We start from the raw sequence: 17,094 nt of genomic DNA on the forward strand, positions 1-17,094 counted from the left end.
GGGTCTGGGTATTAGGAAAGCAAAGGACAATAATAAAGTTTTATTAATGAAACTTCTTTGGCGAATGTGGCAAAACCCCTCCTCTCTTTGGGTTCGCCTCCTTTGTGGTAAGTATCGGAAAGACAAAATCTTCGGGGGCCCGAAAGAGAGAGTTGCTAATTGTTCCTTCCTCTGGAAAGGACTTAGTGCTGTGTTTGATGAGTTCTGCTCGGGAGTTGGCCTGGAGGTGGGGAATGGTAAGTCCATTAGTTTCTGGTTTGATAACTGGATTGGGGATAAACCGTTAATTGAGGTGTGTTCTTCCCCCCCGCCCAGTGATATACGCAACTGGAGGATTGCCGATGTGGTTGACTCGGAAGGGGACTGGATCTGGTCAAAGTTTGATACTTTCTTTAGCCTTGAGACTCTCCTTAGAATGCGGGGAGTGAAGGTGAGTAATCAAGAGGAAGACTTGGATAGGCACTGTTGGGCGCTGACTAACAATGGAGTTTATTCTTGCAAATCGGCCTTTGAAGCTTTCTCTCTCTTTAGATCTGATCCTCCCTCGGATGTGTGGAAGTCGATTTGGACCCTTAAAGTTCCTTTCCGTATTAGGAGTTTCCTGTGGCTGGGCGTTAAGGACAGGCTTCTTACTAATTCGGATAGGCACAGAAGGCACTTGGCTGATTCTGGAGCTTGCAGTAGATGCAGAGGCCATGTTGAGACTTTGTGCCATGCTCTTAGAGATTGCTCTAATAGTAAAGAGGTTTGGAGGAAAATTCTCCCACACCATATTTTCTCTTCCTTCATGGCACATTCTGAGGTCGACTGGTTCTCTGATGGTGTTAGAGGAAAGTTGCTTCCATACATGGAGCATGGTGACATTTTCTTTGCTATTATCTGTCACCAAGTTTGGAAATGGAGAAACGAGGAGATTTTTGGAGATAAAACTGTTTTTATGACAAACTTAGCTGATTTCTTCTCGAAAAAACTTTTCTCTATTATCGATAGTTTCAAAGGAGAGTCCCTTGCCAGAGCCTCTCAGTGTTGTGATGTCCATCTCGTGGGATGGAGCAGGCCAAGAGAGGGGGTTGTGAAGCTGAATACTGATGGTTCCTGCCTCAGTAACGGTAAGATTGCGGCTGGAGGTGTGCTTAGAGATGTAGGGGGCGTCTGGCTTTCTGGGTTCTCCCAGAATTTAGGGTTGGGTTCTTCCTTTTCTGCGGAGCTCTGGGCTATTCTTACTGGAATCAATCTTGCTAAAAGGCTGGGTGTTAAGAGGCTCTCTGTGGAGTCTGATAATTTGGAAGCAATCAAAATGATTTCTGAGAATCATTCTATGGGTCTTAACAGTCGCAACCTCATGAAAGCTATTATAAGGCTTTGCTCCTCCTTTGAGTTCGTAGAGTTCAGACACATTTTTAGAGAGCAGAATCGTGTTGCTGATCGCTTGGCGGCGGCGGGCCATGAAGGGACGTTAGGCGTTACTACCCTTCCTGTTTCCCCTAGTTTCATCTCTCATCTTCTCTTAGAAGATAGGATTGGGGTTAGCTTCCCTAGGCTAATTCCTGTGTAGTTTGTTGTTGTTCGTTTTTCTTTTCCTTTTCTACCAAAAAAAAAAAAAGAAAAGAAAATTAACGCTCTAAGAGTCTTAAGGGGCCCAATTTTTTTATTGTTATTATATAACATCTAATTTAATTATTTAATTACATTTACAATGCTAAAAATCAAGTTAAAAGTATTAATTTGGTGTTTCATTTTGTAGAAACGTTATTATTATATGAAAGTATTCATTTTTTAATGAATAGGGTCCAAATTTTTTTTCATTTAGCACAGGGATGTTTAAAACGGCCCTGCAAAAAGGTAGAGATAAGAGGGGTTCTGGACAGGTTAGGCCTCCCAGCTATTGGAACCGCCCGTGCTATGGATAGTTTTTGGTGCTCTTTCTTTCTGGTTGTTAGAACTATCCCTATGAGAAAATGTTTTCTCATGTTTTCGACAAATTAAGGTTTGAAGTGCTTAATTAACCTATTGAATTTGTATTTAATTACAAATCTAATCTGATTAATATATATGATAGACAATAAATTTCTCTAAATTTATGAAAACGACTCAATTTTTCTTTTATAGTCTAGCTTAATTTTGAAAAGTTTTATATTGGTATGTAAAAATTCTAAACCACTCAAATTATAACATGTTTATATACAAAAAAAAAAAAAAAAAGTGAGCAAGTGCAATTTAACAAATAAATTTTGTTATGCACGTAGGTGTAAATTGGCTTCCCAATGAACAACTAATCTCATATTCGCCACTGATTACAAACATCGTCAAATTGCTGCTAAAATATATTAGGAAGGAGAACAAGAAAAAAAACTCACATCACAGATTGCGGATTTGTAGAGTGATTTAATGAAGAACATGAAGACTAAGGTAGGGGGAATTGAGGAAAGAGAAATTGTGTTTGGACATTGATGTTAAGAAATTGAAAAGGAGATGTTTTATGGATGAAATAGAGATGGACCGACATCATGGCCAAAAAAGGGTTTGGTCTCCCAACCAATTTTAAAATCTAAATGAAGGATTTTAGCTCCTGCTCCTGTCCAACAATCCCTTTTATTTTCCAAACACCACTTCAGTTTTTATTCTATGGATTGATTTGTATGATCAATTGAACTTTAGAATAGTGTGTTCTTCGTTATTAAGATCTGATATTAGATTTTGTTTAATTGTGTATAGAGTGATGATTTTTATGCTCAGTCTTCTTGATTCTACGGCAACCACCAAACAATCATTTTAAATTATAAATATATTAAAAAATAAGCTTCGAAACATAATAAAACATAAATATCTTTCACACTGTTTAATGTTGTATATTGAAAGAGAAATCATCATTATTTTTAATATAGATTTAATTATAAATGGTTTTTCGTGACTTGAAAATGTAATAGCCTCTATTTTATAATATATTTTAATCTCTTTATTAGATGTTATAAAAAAATTATTAAAAATTTGGCCGCTGTGTTTCTCACGGCCACCCCTACATATATATTTTTATGTAATTGTTAAATGTATCTATGGATTTTGAAATTTTTTTTCACGTTTTATTTATTTATCAAGAGGGAGAAAGAGTCGATTGGCCTTTTGTGGGACCAATTTTCTACTGCCTTAAGTTTTCATGCTAAGTCACAGAGATTGTTTAGATTGACGATAATATAAGGGTGTGATAGGTTCGATTGATGAATCGAAAAGAATAGGAGCTAATTGACTTCTCTAATTTTCTTCCAATTGACTTTTCTAATTTTCTTTAGAGACCAAATGAGCCTTATAATCTAAATGTAATTTGAATTTTTCATGGGTGAAGCTGGTCAGACTCGGGCCAATCCCAACAAGTTTTTAGCTCAAATCCAGCTTAGCCCGATGTTATTGTAGGAGGCTCAGATTAGGTTGAACTCGGGTTTAAAAACTAGCCAAAATAAACCAAAATTTAGGGATGTTTAGCTGAAAATATAATAACTAGCTAGCTAGTGGAAAGACTAATAAATTAGGAATAAAATTAAAATTTGTCTCCATTTTTTCACTAAAGCTTAAGGGATGTTTTTAACGCGTGAAATGATAAATTTACTCAATTTTTTCAAATAAAATCAATTTTATTCCTATCAAACATAAATATTAAATATATTAATTTATAATGATTTGACTCATTATTTAATGAGATAATGATCAAATTTAACCTTAACATTTCAAACAAAGTATATATTTAGTCCTGATATATAAGAAATTATGCGAATTTAACTGTAACGTTTTCAAGTAAGATCAATTTAGATATGTGCTATCGAAAATTTGAAAAAAATTGGTTTAACTGTTATTTAACTGTCACATCAGACATTCGAAACAAGTTTGTCGATAAATTAAATTGGAAGGTCTGAAGTAACATTTAAATATCAGTCAAACCAGTTTTTTCTAATTTTTGATAACGTAGAGCTAAAATTAATTTTCTTTGAAAATATTGGGGTTAAATTTGCACAATTTTATATATTAAAACTAAATCTGCATTTCATTTAAAATGTTAGAGTTAAATTTGGTCTTTATTATTTAATTGCCATGTCAGACTTTTAAATATTAAATATATCTAAAAGATCTATTATATTTTTTTTTTGAAAACCTATCAAAATATTAATATTTAAGTTTGTAAAATACCGATTAATAAAAAAAAATATCTAATTTTTTTTTTGTATACAAAAGTTTAGGTAAGGGTGGGTCTACCCACTCCCAAGGTCAGAGCAAACCACAGACCTCGATAAGGGTTTACAGTGAAATTTACAGATCACCTACCAAATATATAATTAAAGGGTCCTGATATTTACAGCCCTAAGGGCTGTAAATAAAACCCTATAAATTACTATATTTAGTGTTAATTTAGTTTTTCAAGATAATCTTATAATAAAATTTATTAATATTTAAAAATTAAACTATTTTTTTTTTTGTAAGAAAGGAAAGGAAAAAAACAAAACCAACAAAAAACCTACACCGGGATCAGTCTAGGAAGGCTGACTCCAATCCTATCCTCTAGGAGAGAAGGCAAAAGAAAAGAAGGAGGAACAGATAGGGTAGAAACACCTAACATTCTCCCATGCCCAGCAGCTGCTAAGCGATCCGCCACGCGGTTTTGCTCCCTAAAAATATGGGAGAAATTAAGATACTCAAAGGCAGGACGAAGCCTCAAAATAGCTTTGATGAGATTTTGGCTCTTCAGACAAACAGCCTGGCTATCTGAAATCCTGTTAATAGCCTCCAGATTATCAGATTCCACCGAGAGCTTTTTAACACCCATGCGAATGGCGAGTTTAATACCTGACAAGATACCCCAGAGCTCCGCAGAAAAGGAGGAGCCCGTCCCCAAGTTATGGGTAAACCCCGCCATCCAATTGCCACCAGCATCCCGAAGAACTCCTCCAGCAGCAATTCTGCCATTGCTAAGGCAGGAGCCATCAGTATTCAACTTAGCAAACCCTTCTCTAGGCTTACTCCAGCCAACTAGCAGGATCTCTTTATCCGGGGAGGGGCGAACAAGGGAATCTCTTTCAAAGCTTTTAGTAATAACAAAGAGCTTCTTCGAGAAGAAAAACAGTAAATCAGGAATAAGGACAGCCTTACCCACAAATAATTCTTCATTCCTCCACTTCCAGATTTGGTGACAAGTAATAGCAAAGAGGATGGCACCGTGCTCCATGTTGGCCAGCAAGTTCCCCTTGGCTCCTTGAGAGAACCAGTCCCCTTCAGAAAAGGCCATGAAGGAAGGGAGGATGTGATGAGGGATGATCCCTTCCCAGATCTTCTTACTATTTGGGCAATCCCTCAAGGCATGGCACAAGGTTTCCACATTGCCTCTGCATCTACTACAGGCACTAGACTCAGTCAAGTGCCTTCTGTGCCTATCCGCATTCGTAAGGAGCCTGTCTTTGATACCCAGCCAAAGGAAGCTCCTGATACGGTAAAGGATCTTGAGGGACCATATGGACTTCCAAATCTCCAAGGGAGGATCAGCCCTATTAGGGGTAAAAGCTTCATAGGCCGATTTACAAGAATAAGTACCATTATTCGTCAAGGCCCAACAATGTCTATCCTTATCCTCCTATTGATTGCTAATCTTCACTCCTCTAATGTTAAGAAGGGTCTCCAGACTAAAGAAAGAGTCGAACTTTGACCAGATCCAGTCTCCCTCCGAGTCCACCACATCAGTAATTTTCCAGGAAAGGAGATCAGCCGACGGAGGGGCATTACACACATCAATCAGCGGTTTATCACCAATCCAGGTGTCATACCAGAAGCTAATAGATCTACCATTACCCACCTCCAGGCCAATCCCCGTACAGAATTCAGCAAACACGGCACTGAGCCCTTTCCAGAGAAAGGAACAGCTAACAACCCTCTCCTTCGGGCCACCAAAGATTCTATCTTTCCGATACTTCCCGCACAAGAGACGGACCCAAAGAGAGGAGGGGCATTGCCACATTCTCCAAAGAAGTTTCATTAACAGGACTTTATTATTGTCCTTTGCCTGCCTAATACCAAGACCCCCCCTGTTTTTAGGCTGGCAAGCTTCCTTCCACGGGACCAGGTGAACCTTTCTCCCATCTCCAGACTCACCCCACAGGAAACGCCGATTTATCTTATCCAGGTCACTAAGGACAGGCTCAGGAAGCTTACAGGCCTGCATGATGTGGTTCGGAGCAGCGCAGTTAACTGACTGGATCAAGGTAAGGCGACCTGCAAGGGAAAGAGAATTAGCTTTCCAGCTATCACACAAACCATTAGTTTTGTCCAAAATATCCTTGAAAGAGGCTTTGGAAACCCTGTCACTGTGAAGAGGAACCCCAAGATACTTCCCCAAAGAGTTCGTCAGAGGTATGCCAGAGAGCTCACTCAGTCTTCTGCACAAGCTATTGTCCATATTTTTGGAACAAAGCATACGGGACTTTTGGATGTTAACCTTCTGGCCAGAAGCCTCGCAAAAACAATCAAGGATATCCATAACTGTTTTAATTTGCTCCTCATTACCCTCAACGAAAAGCATGACGTCATCAGCAAAGAGTAAATGGGTAATAGGGGGGCAATGTCTGTTGATAGAAACAGGGTGGAGAGTCCCTTTGCACACCGCCTCTTGGATCAGGTGAGACAGTCTTTCCATGGCAATAACAAAGAGGAAGGGACTCATAGGATCTCCTTGACGAATTCCTCTGGAGGGAGAAAACTCATCCGACATGTCCCCATTGATCATGACCTGGAAAACAGGAGAGGAGATACACTTCTCAATCAAAATCCTCCAGTTCTCCGGGATGCCAGCTTTGGCTAAACTATCCAGAAGAAAGCTCCAGTTCAATCTATCATAGGCTTTCTCCAGATCCAGTTTGAGGGCCACAATCCCTTTCTTACCTTTCTTAATCTTCATAGAATGGACAATCTCCTGGGCAATAACAATGTTATCCATCAATTGTCTACCAGGAACAAAGCTCCCTTGGTTCTGGCTAATTATATCCGGAAGGATCTTCCGGATTCTATTAGCCACAATCTTAGTAATAGCTTTATACAAAACATTACAAAGACTGATGGGTCTCATCTGGAGGAAGGAGAAAGGCTTAACAACCTTAGGAATCAAGACAATGAGGGTTTTATTAACCGACCTGATATCGTTAGAGCCACCAAAAACACCTAACACAAAACTGTATATGCCCTCCTTAACAGTATCCCAGTGTTTATGATAGAAACTAGCGGGGATACCATCAATCCCAGGAGCCTTAGTGGACCCTATGCTAGAGAAGGCCAGATCAATCTCTTTAAGGTCAATAGGATGGAAAGCATCTTTAATAGCCTCCTCCCCCAAACGAGGAAAGGAAATACCAGAGTGGGCACTCTCCAAGTCCACAGCTTCCTCTCTAAACAGGTCCTTGTAGAAATCAAGGGCTGAGCGACGAATGTCTTCCTCCTCAAAAATCCACTCGCCACTAGCGTCCTTGATAGCATCAATCCTATTCCTCTGTCTCCTAATGATCGTAGAGAGATGAAAAAACCTGGTATTCCGATCCCCGTCTTGAATCCAGGCCTTCCTAGACTTCTGGAACCAAAGAAGCTCTTCCTGTCTAAGCACAGCTTCCAACTCGTTCTGGAGAGCTCTAAGGTGACCATTTAAGCTATGGTCGAAACGAGCCTCCAAGCAACGCTGAACGCCTTCCATCCTCCTCAAGAGTTTATTCTTCCTCCTGATAATATGGCCAAAGATGTCTTTATTCCAAACAACCACCTTCCTTCTGAATTCCTCAGCAGCGAGGAGAACATCAGAGTGGGGATGCCAATTGGTTTTCACGAAATTCCTAAAGTCGGGATGAGAATCCCAAGCCACAAGATATCTAAAGGGTCTGTTACCTTTCAGCCGGTTATCTTTGACCAAATTAATGAGGATAGGGCAATGATCAGAGTGACGGAAGGGGAGATTCAGCACCTTGACCTCAGGAAACCTACAGATAGCCGCAACATTAGCATACACCTTATCCAACCTCACAAACAAGCTATTTCTTTTCCAGGTAAATTTGTGGCCAGCAGCACCCAGGTCTGAAAGCCCACACAGATCCATACTACGCTTGTGGTTAAGGCACCGGTTCACATAATGATTACCCCCTCCTCTCTGATCACTTAAAAGGGCAATATCATTAAAAATTAAACTATTAAATACTCTTAAAAACTAGTAAACTAATTATATTTCCAATACAAATAAATGCTTTAGAAATAAAATTTTATTTTATTAAAAATATATGGATAATTAATGCTTATATACAATACTAAGGGTTGTATATATCATTTGCCATAATTAAAACAATTATAAATAATTTGTGCAAATATATGAAACAATTTTGGGAATATCCAAAATGAAAATCCAATAATTATCAAATTATTGCATTGAAATTTTATGTTGATGAAAGTAAAATTAATATGGTTTGACAACATTAACTATAAAATTACAACACATTTTTTAAGAAAACGATGCACCATCTAAAACATTATTTATCCTACTTATAACATTTCAGAAGTTGTGTGGAGACTCGAGCGTTCTAGAATATAAAAGAAAGTTCTAATAAATAAAATATCACAGAAAGTCAACTTTCCCATTATCAGACTCTCTTTTAACCACGCGTTACTTGGTGTGGCTGCTTTGCTTTGGGTTGCTTATTTAGAGGACCTTTATCCCTGTAACCAAAAAAAAAAAAAAAAGGAGGACCTTTATCCGATTGACGTGGCATGTAGATATAGAATCATTCAATTTTGGACTTTATCAACGGGCCTAAATTATGGATTAGGACTATGTTACATAAATGGAAAAAAAAAAAAATTGTTGCCAAAAAATTAAGAAGATAAAAGAAAATTATACAATAAAAAATAGGGAAAAGTTAAGAAAAGAACCCTGAAATTTCATGTTTTCATACTTTGAGTATTGTAATTTTTTTGGGACAATATAATACCTATAGTTTTCAATGTTAGCCAAAAAAAATAATATTTAGTAACGTTGTTGAAATCGAAAGAAACTTTTATCCAATCACTTTTACATGTGTAGGTATTTCGTTTCGCTATTTGTATAAATACAACAAATAACGTCAAGTCGTCATTTTCACTAGAAATTTCAACCAATTGATAGCAGATAATGAATTTCACCTGGATAATTAATATTTTTAAATTTTGTCTTTCTGGGAAAGCTAGTAAATTGCCCTTTTTTTATCGCGTTTGCTATTTTATATTTTCTAAATGGATTACATGATAAAAAAAAATTGATTAGATATAAATGTCGTCCACCATATCATCAATTTCAACATATATATATAAAAAAATACTTTAATTGTGTTAATAAAAGCCCATTTTTTTAACATCTAAGAGATGTGTTTGGTTATTCCATTTTCTCTTCATGTTTATCTTTTCACTTTAAAAAGTGAGAGTTTTGGATGTTTGGTTAGACATATCATATTTGTCTTTTATAACTGAAAAATAGTTTTTTATAAAAGCATGTAAACCAAACGACAAACAACAAACAACATGTAAACTAAACGAGCTTTAAAACTATAAATATCATTTTGGCCCAAAAAATATCGCAGCCCTCGAAATTTCAAATCCAAAACCACATATCTAATAAGTAAGGTAAATCATTTACTAGTACCTACATTCTTAACTAACAGACTGTTTAATCATCGTATTTGCAATAACAAATTATAAAAACTACAAGTTCAGTTTTATTCAAGAGTTTGGTCTTTATTATTTATTACTGGCCTAACCCATTTCCAGCCCCTTAAACTTGTAACTTTTTTTTCATTTAGCCACTTTAACTTTAGGTCTTCCCATTTAGCCACTAAACTCAAATATTATAACTCTTTTGGCCTCTTTTTCCAAATCAAAATTTATAAAATTAGCAATTCGTCTAATGCAGTTATTAATTTATCATAACCAATTAAGTTATTAAACAACTAACCCCATAATTTGGACATCCATAAAACAATCTTTCCGGATTTGAGGGTTTTCGTGATACTTTAAGTGGTGAAATTTTACCGTTATAGTGGCTAAATGAAAAATGTTACAAGTTTAAGGAGTTGGAAAGGCAACAAGTGACACGTAAGTGCCATGTAAGCTTATAAGGGTTAAAGGTGTCTCATTTGTTGAGTTTAAGTGGTTAAATGAGAACATTTTAAGTTTAGGCGGCTAAATGAAAAAAGTTACAACTTTAAGGGACTAAAAAGGGGTTAGGCCTTTATTACTTTTTCTATTTTTTCCCTCAAATTTGACTAGATGAACCAAAATTTTGAAAAATGAGAATGGATGGAATTATGGCATTAAAAGTATGCAGTCTCATGGAATAGGAGTAGCCCATTTCGGTGACAAGATTGAGAGATCAACCAACCTTCACTGTTACATGGGACCAACCTGCTTTAAGCTCTTCGCCAGATTTTTGTAATTTTTTTTAAGGTTTCTACACTTTTACAGTCTTTAAAAATACCAATTTAATATCTCCAGTTTTGTTACAATTTGATGCAATACACTGTCAGAGATTTTTTAAATATCCGAATTTAATACCTGAAGATATTTTTAAAGACTTTAAAGATCTTTTAAAATTCAAATACAATATATCCTTTTGTGGTGTTTCAATTTAATTTAAAATAAAATAGCAATACGAGCTATTTTTGACAAGTTTTTCTCTCTTGTACTGTTATCAAGTTTTTGACTAATTGCGTTCTATCAAAATTAATTCGTTCTCGTTTGAATTTCTATATCATATAAGATCTCGTTTCCTCTTTTTTTTTTTTTTTTATCAACCATGGCATCTACTAGCAGAGAAAGTATGTAACAATCCTATTCAAATATGAGTTTGGAAGATGAGGAAGGAGGCGGTATAACAATGATAGAAGAAGATTTGTGTCCTAGTCAGATGAATCTACGGCGGTGCTTGGTGGGCCGATTCTTGGGAGATGAACCGGTAAATTTTCAGGCCATGAGAGACATCTTGGTTGCGATCTGAAAACCAAGCAAACGCATTTATATCAAATCTATAAATTCCAATCTTTTCCTATTTCAATTCTTTCACGAAGTCGATGTGAAAATGATCTACGAGAGCGGACCATGACCGAATTTATGTCTAAAAGGGTAGCGATTGCGATTGGAAATTATTTGGGTTCTTTCAAAAGTTCTAATCCTAATAATTTTCAAGGCAGAGAATATATGAGGTTGAGAGTTTCCTTTGATGTTCACAAACCTTTGCAAAGAAAGATGATGCTGAAGAAAGGCATGGAGGAAGGTTTCTGGGTTGCTTTTAAATTTGAACGTATCAAATGTTTTTGTTTTGTTTGCAGTTATCTCGATCACACTGAAATTTCTTATCCCAAAGTTAATGATGTGATTGATGGTGTAGTGTCACGACCCTATGGATCGTTCATGTTGGCTCGACCTGAGTGACGAGTTTCCAACAAAGGAGCACCACGGTGGCTGGTGATAGACGCTAGTTTCAAAATAGGCGGCGATTCAGCTCCAACAGGGCAGTAAGGAAAATCTCAGAGGACAGTCACAAACAGAAAGTGGGGGGGGGGGGTCAACATTCAAACAAGCTACAAATCAGGGAGTGATTTAGGGAATAATGATATGGTAATATATGAAATTAGTAGTAAGTTACAAGAGAAGGAACAAGTGAGCTCACTAATTCAAAATGAACTGGTTATAATCACTGATCCTAAAAGGAGAAGAGTTGATGGGCTAAGTGGAGTTGAGTGCAGTAACATAAATAAAAATGACTCTAACCTAAGGCTCAAAAAACGGGCCTCCGATGAGACCTGCAGGATATGCCCGCTAATCGCCATGAGTCTTTTGGCTTGAAACTGTCGTGGGATGGAAAACACCCATTGGTGAAGGAAAATAGACAAGCCTAGGCGCAACAAAATTATAAAATTTTATCTATTTTATCTATTTCCCTTTTCCAAGATCTGTTAATTGTTATTTCATACAAAAAGGGGATAGAATGAAATACCTTATCTGACGAACTGTCTACAGTTGCAAACGAAGTGCCCACAACTCTTAATCCGTGAGTCACGAACAATGATCAACACATAAAAGAAAAGCTATTAGTAATCAACCAATGAATAACAATCTTAATTGATTTCCTCTAAAGGAATCGACACGAGATCAAAGAGAGAGTAAGGAATAGAGTAATTTAGCCAGGATGATTTCGGAACAATTCCTAGCCTCCAGTATTTATAGACTTCTCAAATCCTAACCCTAGTTGCATTAGATAATTAATTAATTAGAATCCTATTCGGAATAGAATTGCTAATTAGATAATTAAATAAATATTTATTATTATCTTAATGATATCTAAATATATTTAGATAATAACTCTAATCCAATTAGTTATTAATTTAAGTTAATGATAATTAATTAGAGTTATAATCATATTAAAACCTCTAATTAATATTATCAGATAATTCTATAATTTAATTCACAATTATAATCCAATTATAATTATTAATTAAACTATTTATCCCTAAATATAATGCAAATTTCGGCCCATGCTATGTGGCCCACTAAATCACAATTCTGTCCTCTGGTTCCAAGTCCCATGTGCGGCCCATTAGGTTCTTATTGCTACTTGTCGTATATATCATTTGGAATTAATTCATCCTGATTAATTTCAACATACATATAACGAAATGACTTCGTGAGCTGTTACTGGCAGAACCTAAGACATTCTCCCAGTGCAAATAAGAAGCCAGGTTGAATACTGACGTTTACCTTTCCGCATTAGGTGTAGTATAATTCGATCCTTCATCAACTATATCTTTTAAAAAATTCTTATAACCTTGGAACGTGTCAAGGTTACATATAGTGAAGAGTCTGTTTTACTTGTCCAGGTTGAATTTACTCTAAAAGATAAGTTAAGTGAAATATCCATTTCTACTCTTAACTCTATCACCTTGCAAGGATTTCAGTCAATTCACCACAAGCGGCCATTTGGATATATCTCCTATTTATCAGGAGTGATGAATGCTCAATCTAACATTAACTATCCTGTAATTACTTTATGTGATACCCAACCCTGCTCACACACACCCTAGGGCCTCCCATGTAGTGGATCGTGCTCTCACAAAATCAAAGCATCACACTCCATGATCCAGAATCACTAATTAATGAATGTTTGAGTCTGAGGATTACTTATACCTACTAATACCAATGAGATGAAAAATTGACACTCAGATAAATCTATACATGTTGTTATCTTAAGTCGGGTCCCAATCCTAATAAACTCCTTCACCGGATCCATGTAACTGTCTAGATATCTCCATATCTAAAGCTTGTGAGATCAGCTCTCTATCTCGACAGAAAACATTGTTACATGCAAGTCTCAACAGTAATATGCCAACCCCTTTAACACATCACTTGACTTAGGTTGATTTTAAGTTTATTGGTCTATTATAAAGTATAGTCTCACTTCATGCTTGTATGAACACTTTATAACTACTTAAATAAACTTGAGATTACTTTTACTTACAAAAGATTAATGCCTTTTATATATAGTTTTAGTTATATCATATCTTATTAAAACAAATGATTTAAATAAGCAATTTATTCATTAATATTTATAACCTAAAACAATTGTATATAGGACATAAACCCCAACAACTGGCAGTTAAGATGATTCTGGATTTAGCCCGTAGTTATAAGCCCAATTTAGTTTTTTTTAGTGAAGCAAAAATTAAAGAAAGCAAATTAGAAGTCTTAAAAAAGAAGTTGAGCTTCGCTGGTTGCTTAAGTGTGGAATGCATAGGTAGAAGTGGGGGCCTGGGCCTATTGTGGCAGGATAATGAGATGGTCCAAATATTAAACTCTAGTAAATATTATATTGATGCTAATGTTTTTCTTGGGTCTGTGCAGCCTTGGAGATTTACTGGTTACTATGGTAATCCAGATAGATCTAGAAGACAAGAGTCTTGAAATATTTTTCGTGATCTTGCTTCTCTATCAGATGATCCTTAGTGTTGCATGGGTGATTGTAATGACCTAGTATGTCCTGATGAAAAGAGGGGTATTAATCCTCACCCCCCTAGACTGTACTTGGGGTTTAAATAAGCAATTGAGGACTATGGTTTGGTTGACCTGGGTTCTTTTGGTCCGTTCTTTACATGGGAGCACGGTCGTGGTACAGCTGCTTGGGTGGAGGAACACCTTGATATGGGGATAGCCATAAATTCTTGGTTGGACAAATTTCCACAAGCTCAGGTATGTGTTATACCGTATAGTTCGTCTCACCATCTTCTTCTTCTTCTTCTATCCTTACACTCGAGAAAACGTAAAGTCTGGGTCAAATATTTTCGCTTTGAAAATGTTTAGTTGAAGGAGAATGAATGTCATTTAATTATTGAAAAAGTTTGGAAGGATAGTACTTTTTATAGATTTACAAGCTAAGATACGAGAATGTGGTCGAGCTCTCTCAAATTGGGGAGAAGATTATATATTACCAAGATTAAAAAAGAAATTATAACAATTAAGTATGAGTTGAATTTTCTACGTAATAAGAGGGACAATGGAGGTGTTATTTGTTCAGGAAAATGGAAGTTCGTTATTTCGAGTTGCTTGGGTCTGTGGAATTTTTTTGGAAACAACATGCAAAACTCACTAGCTTAAATTTGGAGAAGCAAATACAAGATATTTTCATTCTTTTGCTTCGGGTAGGAAAAAACAGAACAAAAAATTGAGAGCCTTCGTGGGTCTGGTAGTCAGTGGCATGATGAGATGGGGATTTAGAGGACGTTATGATACACTATTTTTAGGAGATGTTTCAGCTTTCAAAAAATTTCTCCCCTAAAATTCTTGAGTGCATAAATCCAGTTATTTCTCTTGAGTAAAATGAGAAGCTTATGGAAGAAATTACTGCTGATAAAGTAAAAAAATAGCTTTTAGCATAGATGCTGATAAGGTGTCGGGGCCGGATGGAATGAATCCAACATTTTTCCCATCTTATTGGTCTCTGGTAGGAGTGGATGTGGTAAAAATATGCAATGATTTTTTTGAATCAGGATGCCTTTCTTGAGGGCTAAATAGTACTAGTATTGTACTCATACCAAAGAAAAATCAGCCTGAGGTTATGGGGGACCTTAGACCCATATCACTATGTAATGGAGCTTATAAGATCTTAGCAAAAGTAATTTCTAATAGATTGAAACCGTTACTTAATGTGTTGGTTTCAGAGTCTCAAAGTGCATTTGTGCTTAGGAGAATGATAATAGATAACATTTTAATTGCATTTGAAACAACCCATTATTTGAGAAGAAAAACACATTGGGAAGAGGGGCTCAGTGCTCTCAAGATTGACACAAATAAAGCATACGGCCGGCTAGAATGGGGCTTTATCAAATCTATTTTTCAGCGATTTGGTTTTAGTGAGAGGTGGATTAATCTAATCATGGGTTGTATAGGAACAGTTGATGGGAAAAAAACTTGGTCCTATCATTCCCTTTATAGGGATTCGTTAAGGAAACCCGATGTCTCCTTATTTGTTCATCATTTGTGCTGAGGGCCTAAGTGCGTATATACGGGAAAAAGAGTCTCAAAACTTGTGGCATGGTTATAAGATTGCTCGTGGTGCCCCGTCTGCCAGTCACCTCTTTTTTACCGACGATTGTTACCTCTTTTTTCAAGCAAATGTAGGCGAAAATAAGGTGGTTTAACAAGTGCTTCAAGAATATGAATTAGGGTCCGTTCAAGTGGTAAATCTATAGAAATTAGCGGTGTTTTTCAGCCAGAATGTAGGGTCTGATACTTGACATCAAATATTGTTGAAACACCTTTCCACATAATTTTGATTTGACAAAATTGTTTAAGAGTAATTAAAAAATATTCTAAACACACTAAGTTTAAATGCTTTGATTTATTCTACTAATGTGTTTGTTCAATGTTGAGTTAAATTGTTTATAAGACACAAAGATTAAAAGACCCAAAGCCCAATACGGAAGTCAAAGCCCAAGTCAAACAGTTTAAGGCAACTCGGCCCGCATATGTCAAAACGCTATCGTTATGTACAAAACGCAGGTCAGCGGAAGAAGGATCTAGAAGACCTTCGTTGAGCAACTTCGGGACGAAGCTGCTGAGTTGATTCGACAAAGAGTACAAGACAGCAGCTGAGCAAGAACAACTTCCAGACAAAGTGTTTCCACTTTGGGTAAAGTTCAGAAGACACAGAATGCTGTTTAGTTGACCTTACCATAAATGGAGAGACATTCTGCCGAGCTGACCAAAAGCTGACCGAGGACAGAAGATACTCAAATCTGATTGGCCGAGAGCTCTGAGCAAGACTGGGTGACAACGACAGGAAGCCGTTTCCCTTCAACGGTTATTTCAAAATTCGAAATGACCGATGCCTCAGACGTCTCTATAAATAGAGCCCTTCAGTTGCTTCATTCCACACAGAACTTGATCAAGCCATTACGCTGACCAAAATTCTACTCAAAGTTCTGCAAGAAAAAGCAAAGCAATCTTACACTAAATTTCATATCTTTTGTGTAAAAGTCTAGAGTGATTATTCAATCATCTAAGGTGTCTTAGCAATCGTTGTTTAGGACAAACACTTATCATTTCTAGAATTAGAAAGGAGAGGCTGAGTACTCGGTTATAGTACTCAGTGAGAGATTAGGATTGAGTAGAGGTATAGAGGAATGTACTCTTGTTATACTCAGTTTCTAAGATTGTAAAAGGTTTGACGCTCTATCGTTAAAGAGCTCAGTAGAGAATTCGAAAGCTCGGAACGTGTTCCGGGGACAGGACGTAGGCTTAGAGGTCGAACCTGGATAAATCTGCTGAGTAACATATTTCTAACCTTAAACTCCTTTATATATCTATTGCTTGCTTAAACAAAAACTGACCAAGTAAAGAGGTCAAGCTGAGTTGTGCGCATTGAATATCTGAGCTCAGGAATAGATTCTAAGTGCTATCTCCTGACTCAAGTAAAGAAACTGACCTAGTCACCAGTTGACTAAGCCAGTATCTTGCTATTCACTCAGCGCCGCTGTTAAAACCTTTTTCTCACGAAAAAGAAGTCTGCCCTAA

The sequence above is a fragment of the Euphorbia lathyris genome, chromosome 2 (genome assembly GCF_963576675.1).
Source record: "Euphorbia lathyris chromosome 2, ddEupLath1.1, whole genome shotgun sequence".
NCBI lineage: Eukaryota > Viridiplantae > Streptophyta > Magnoliopsida > Malpighiales > Euphorbiaceae > Euphorbia > Euphorbia lathyris.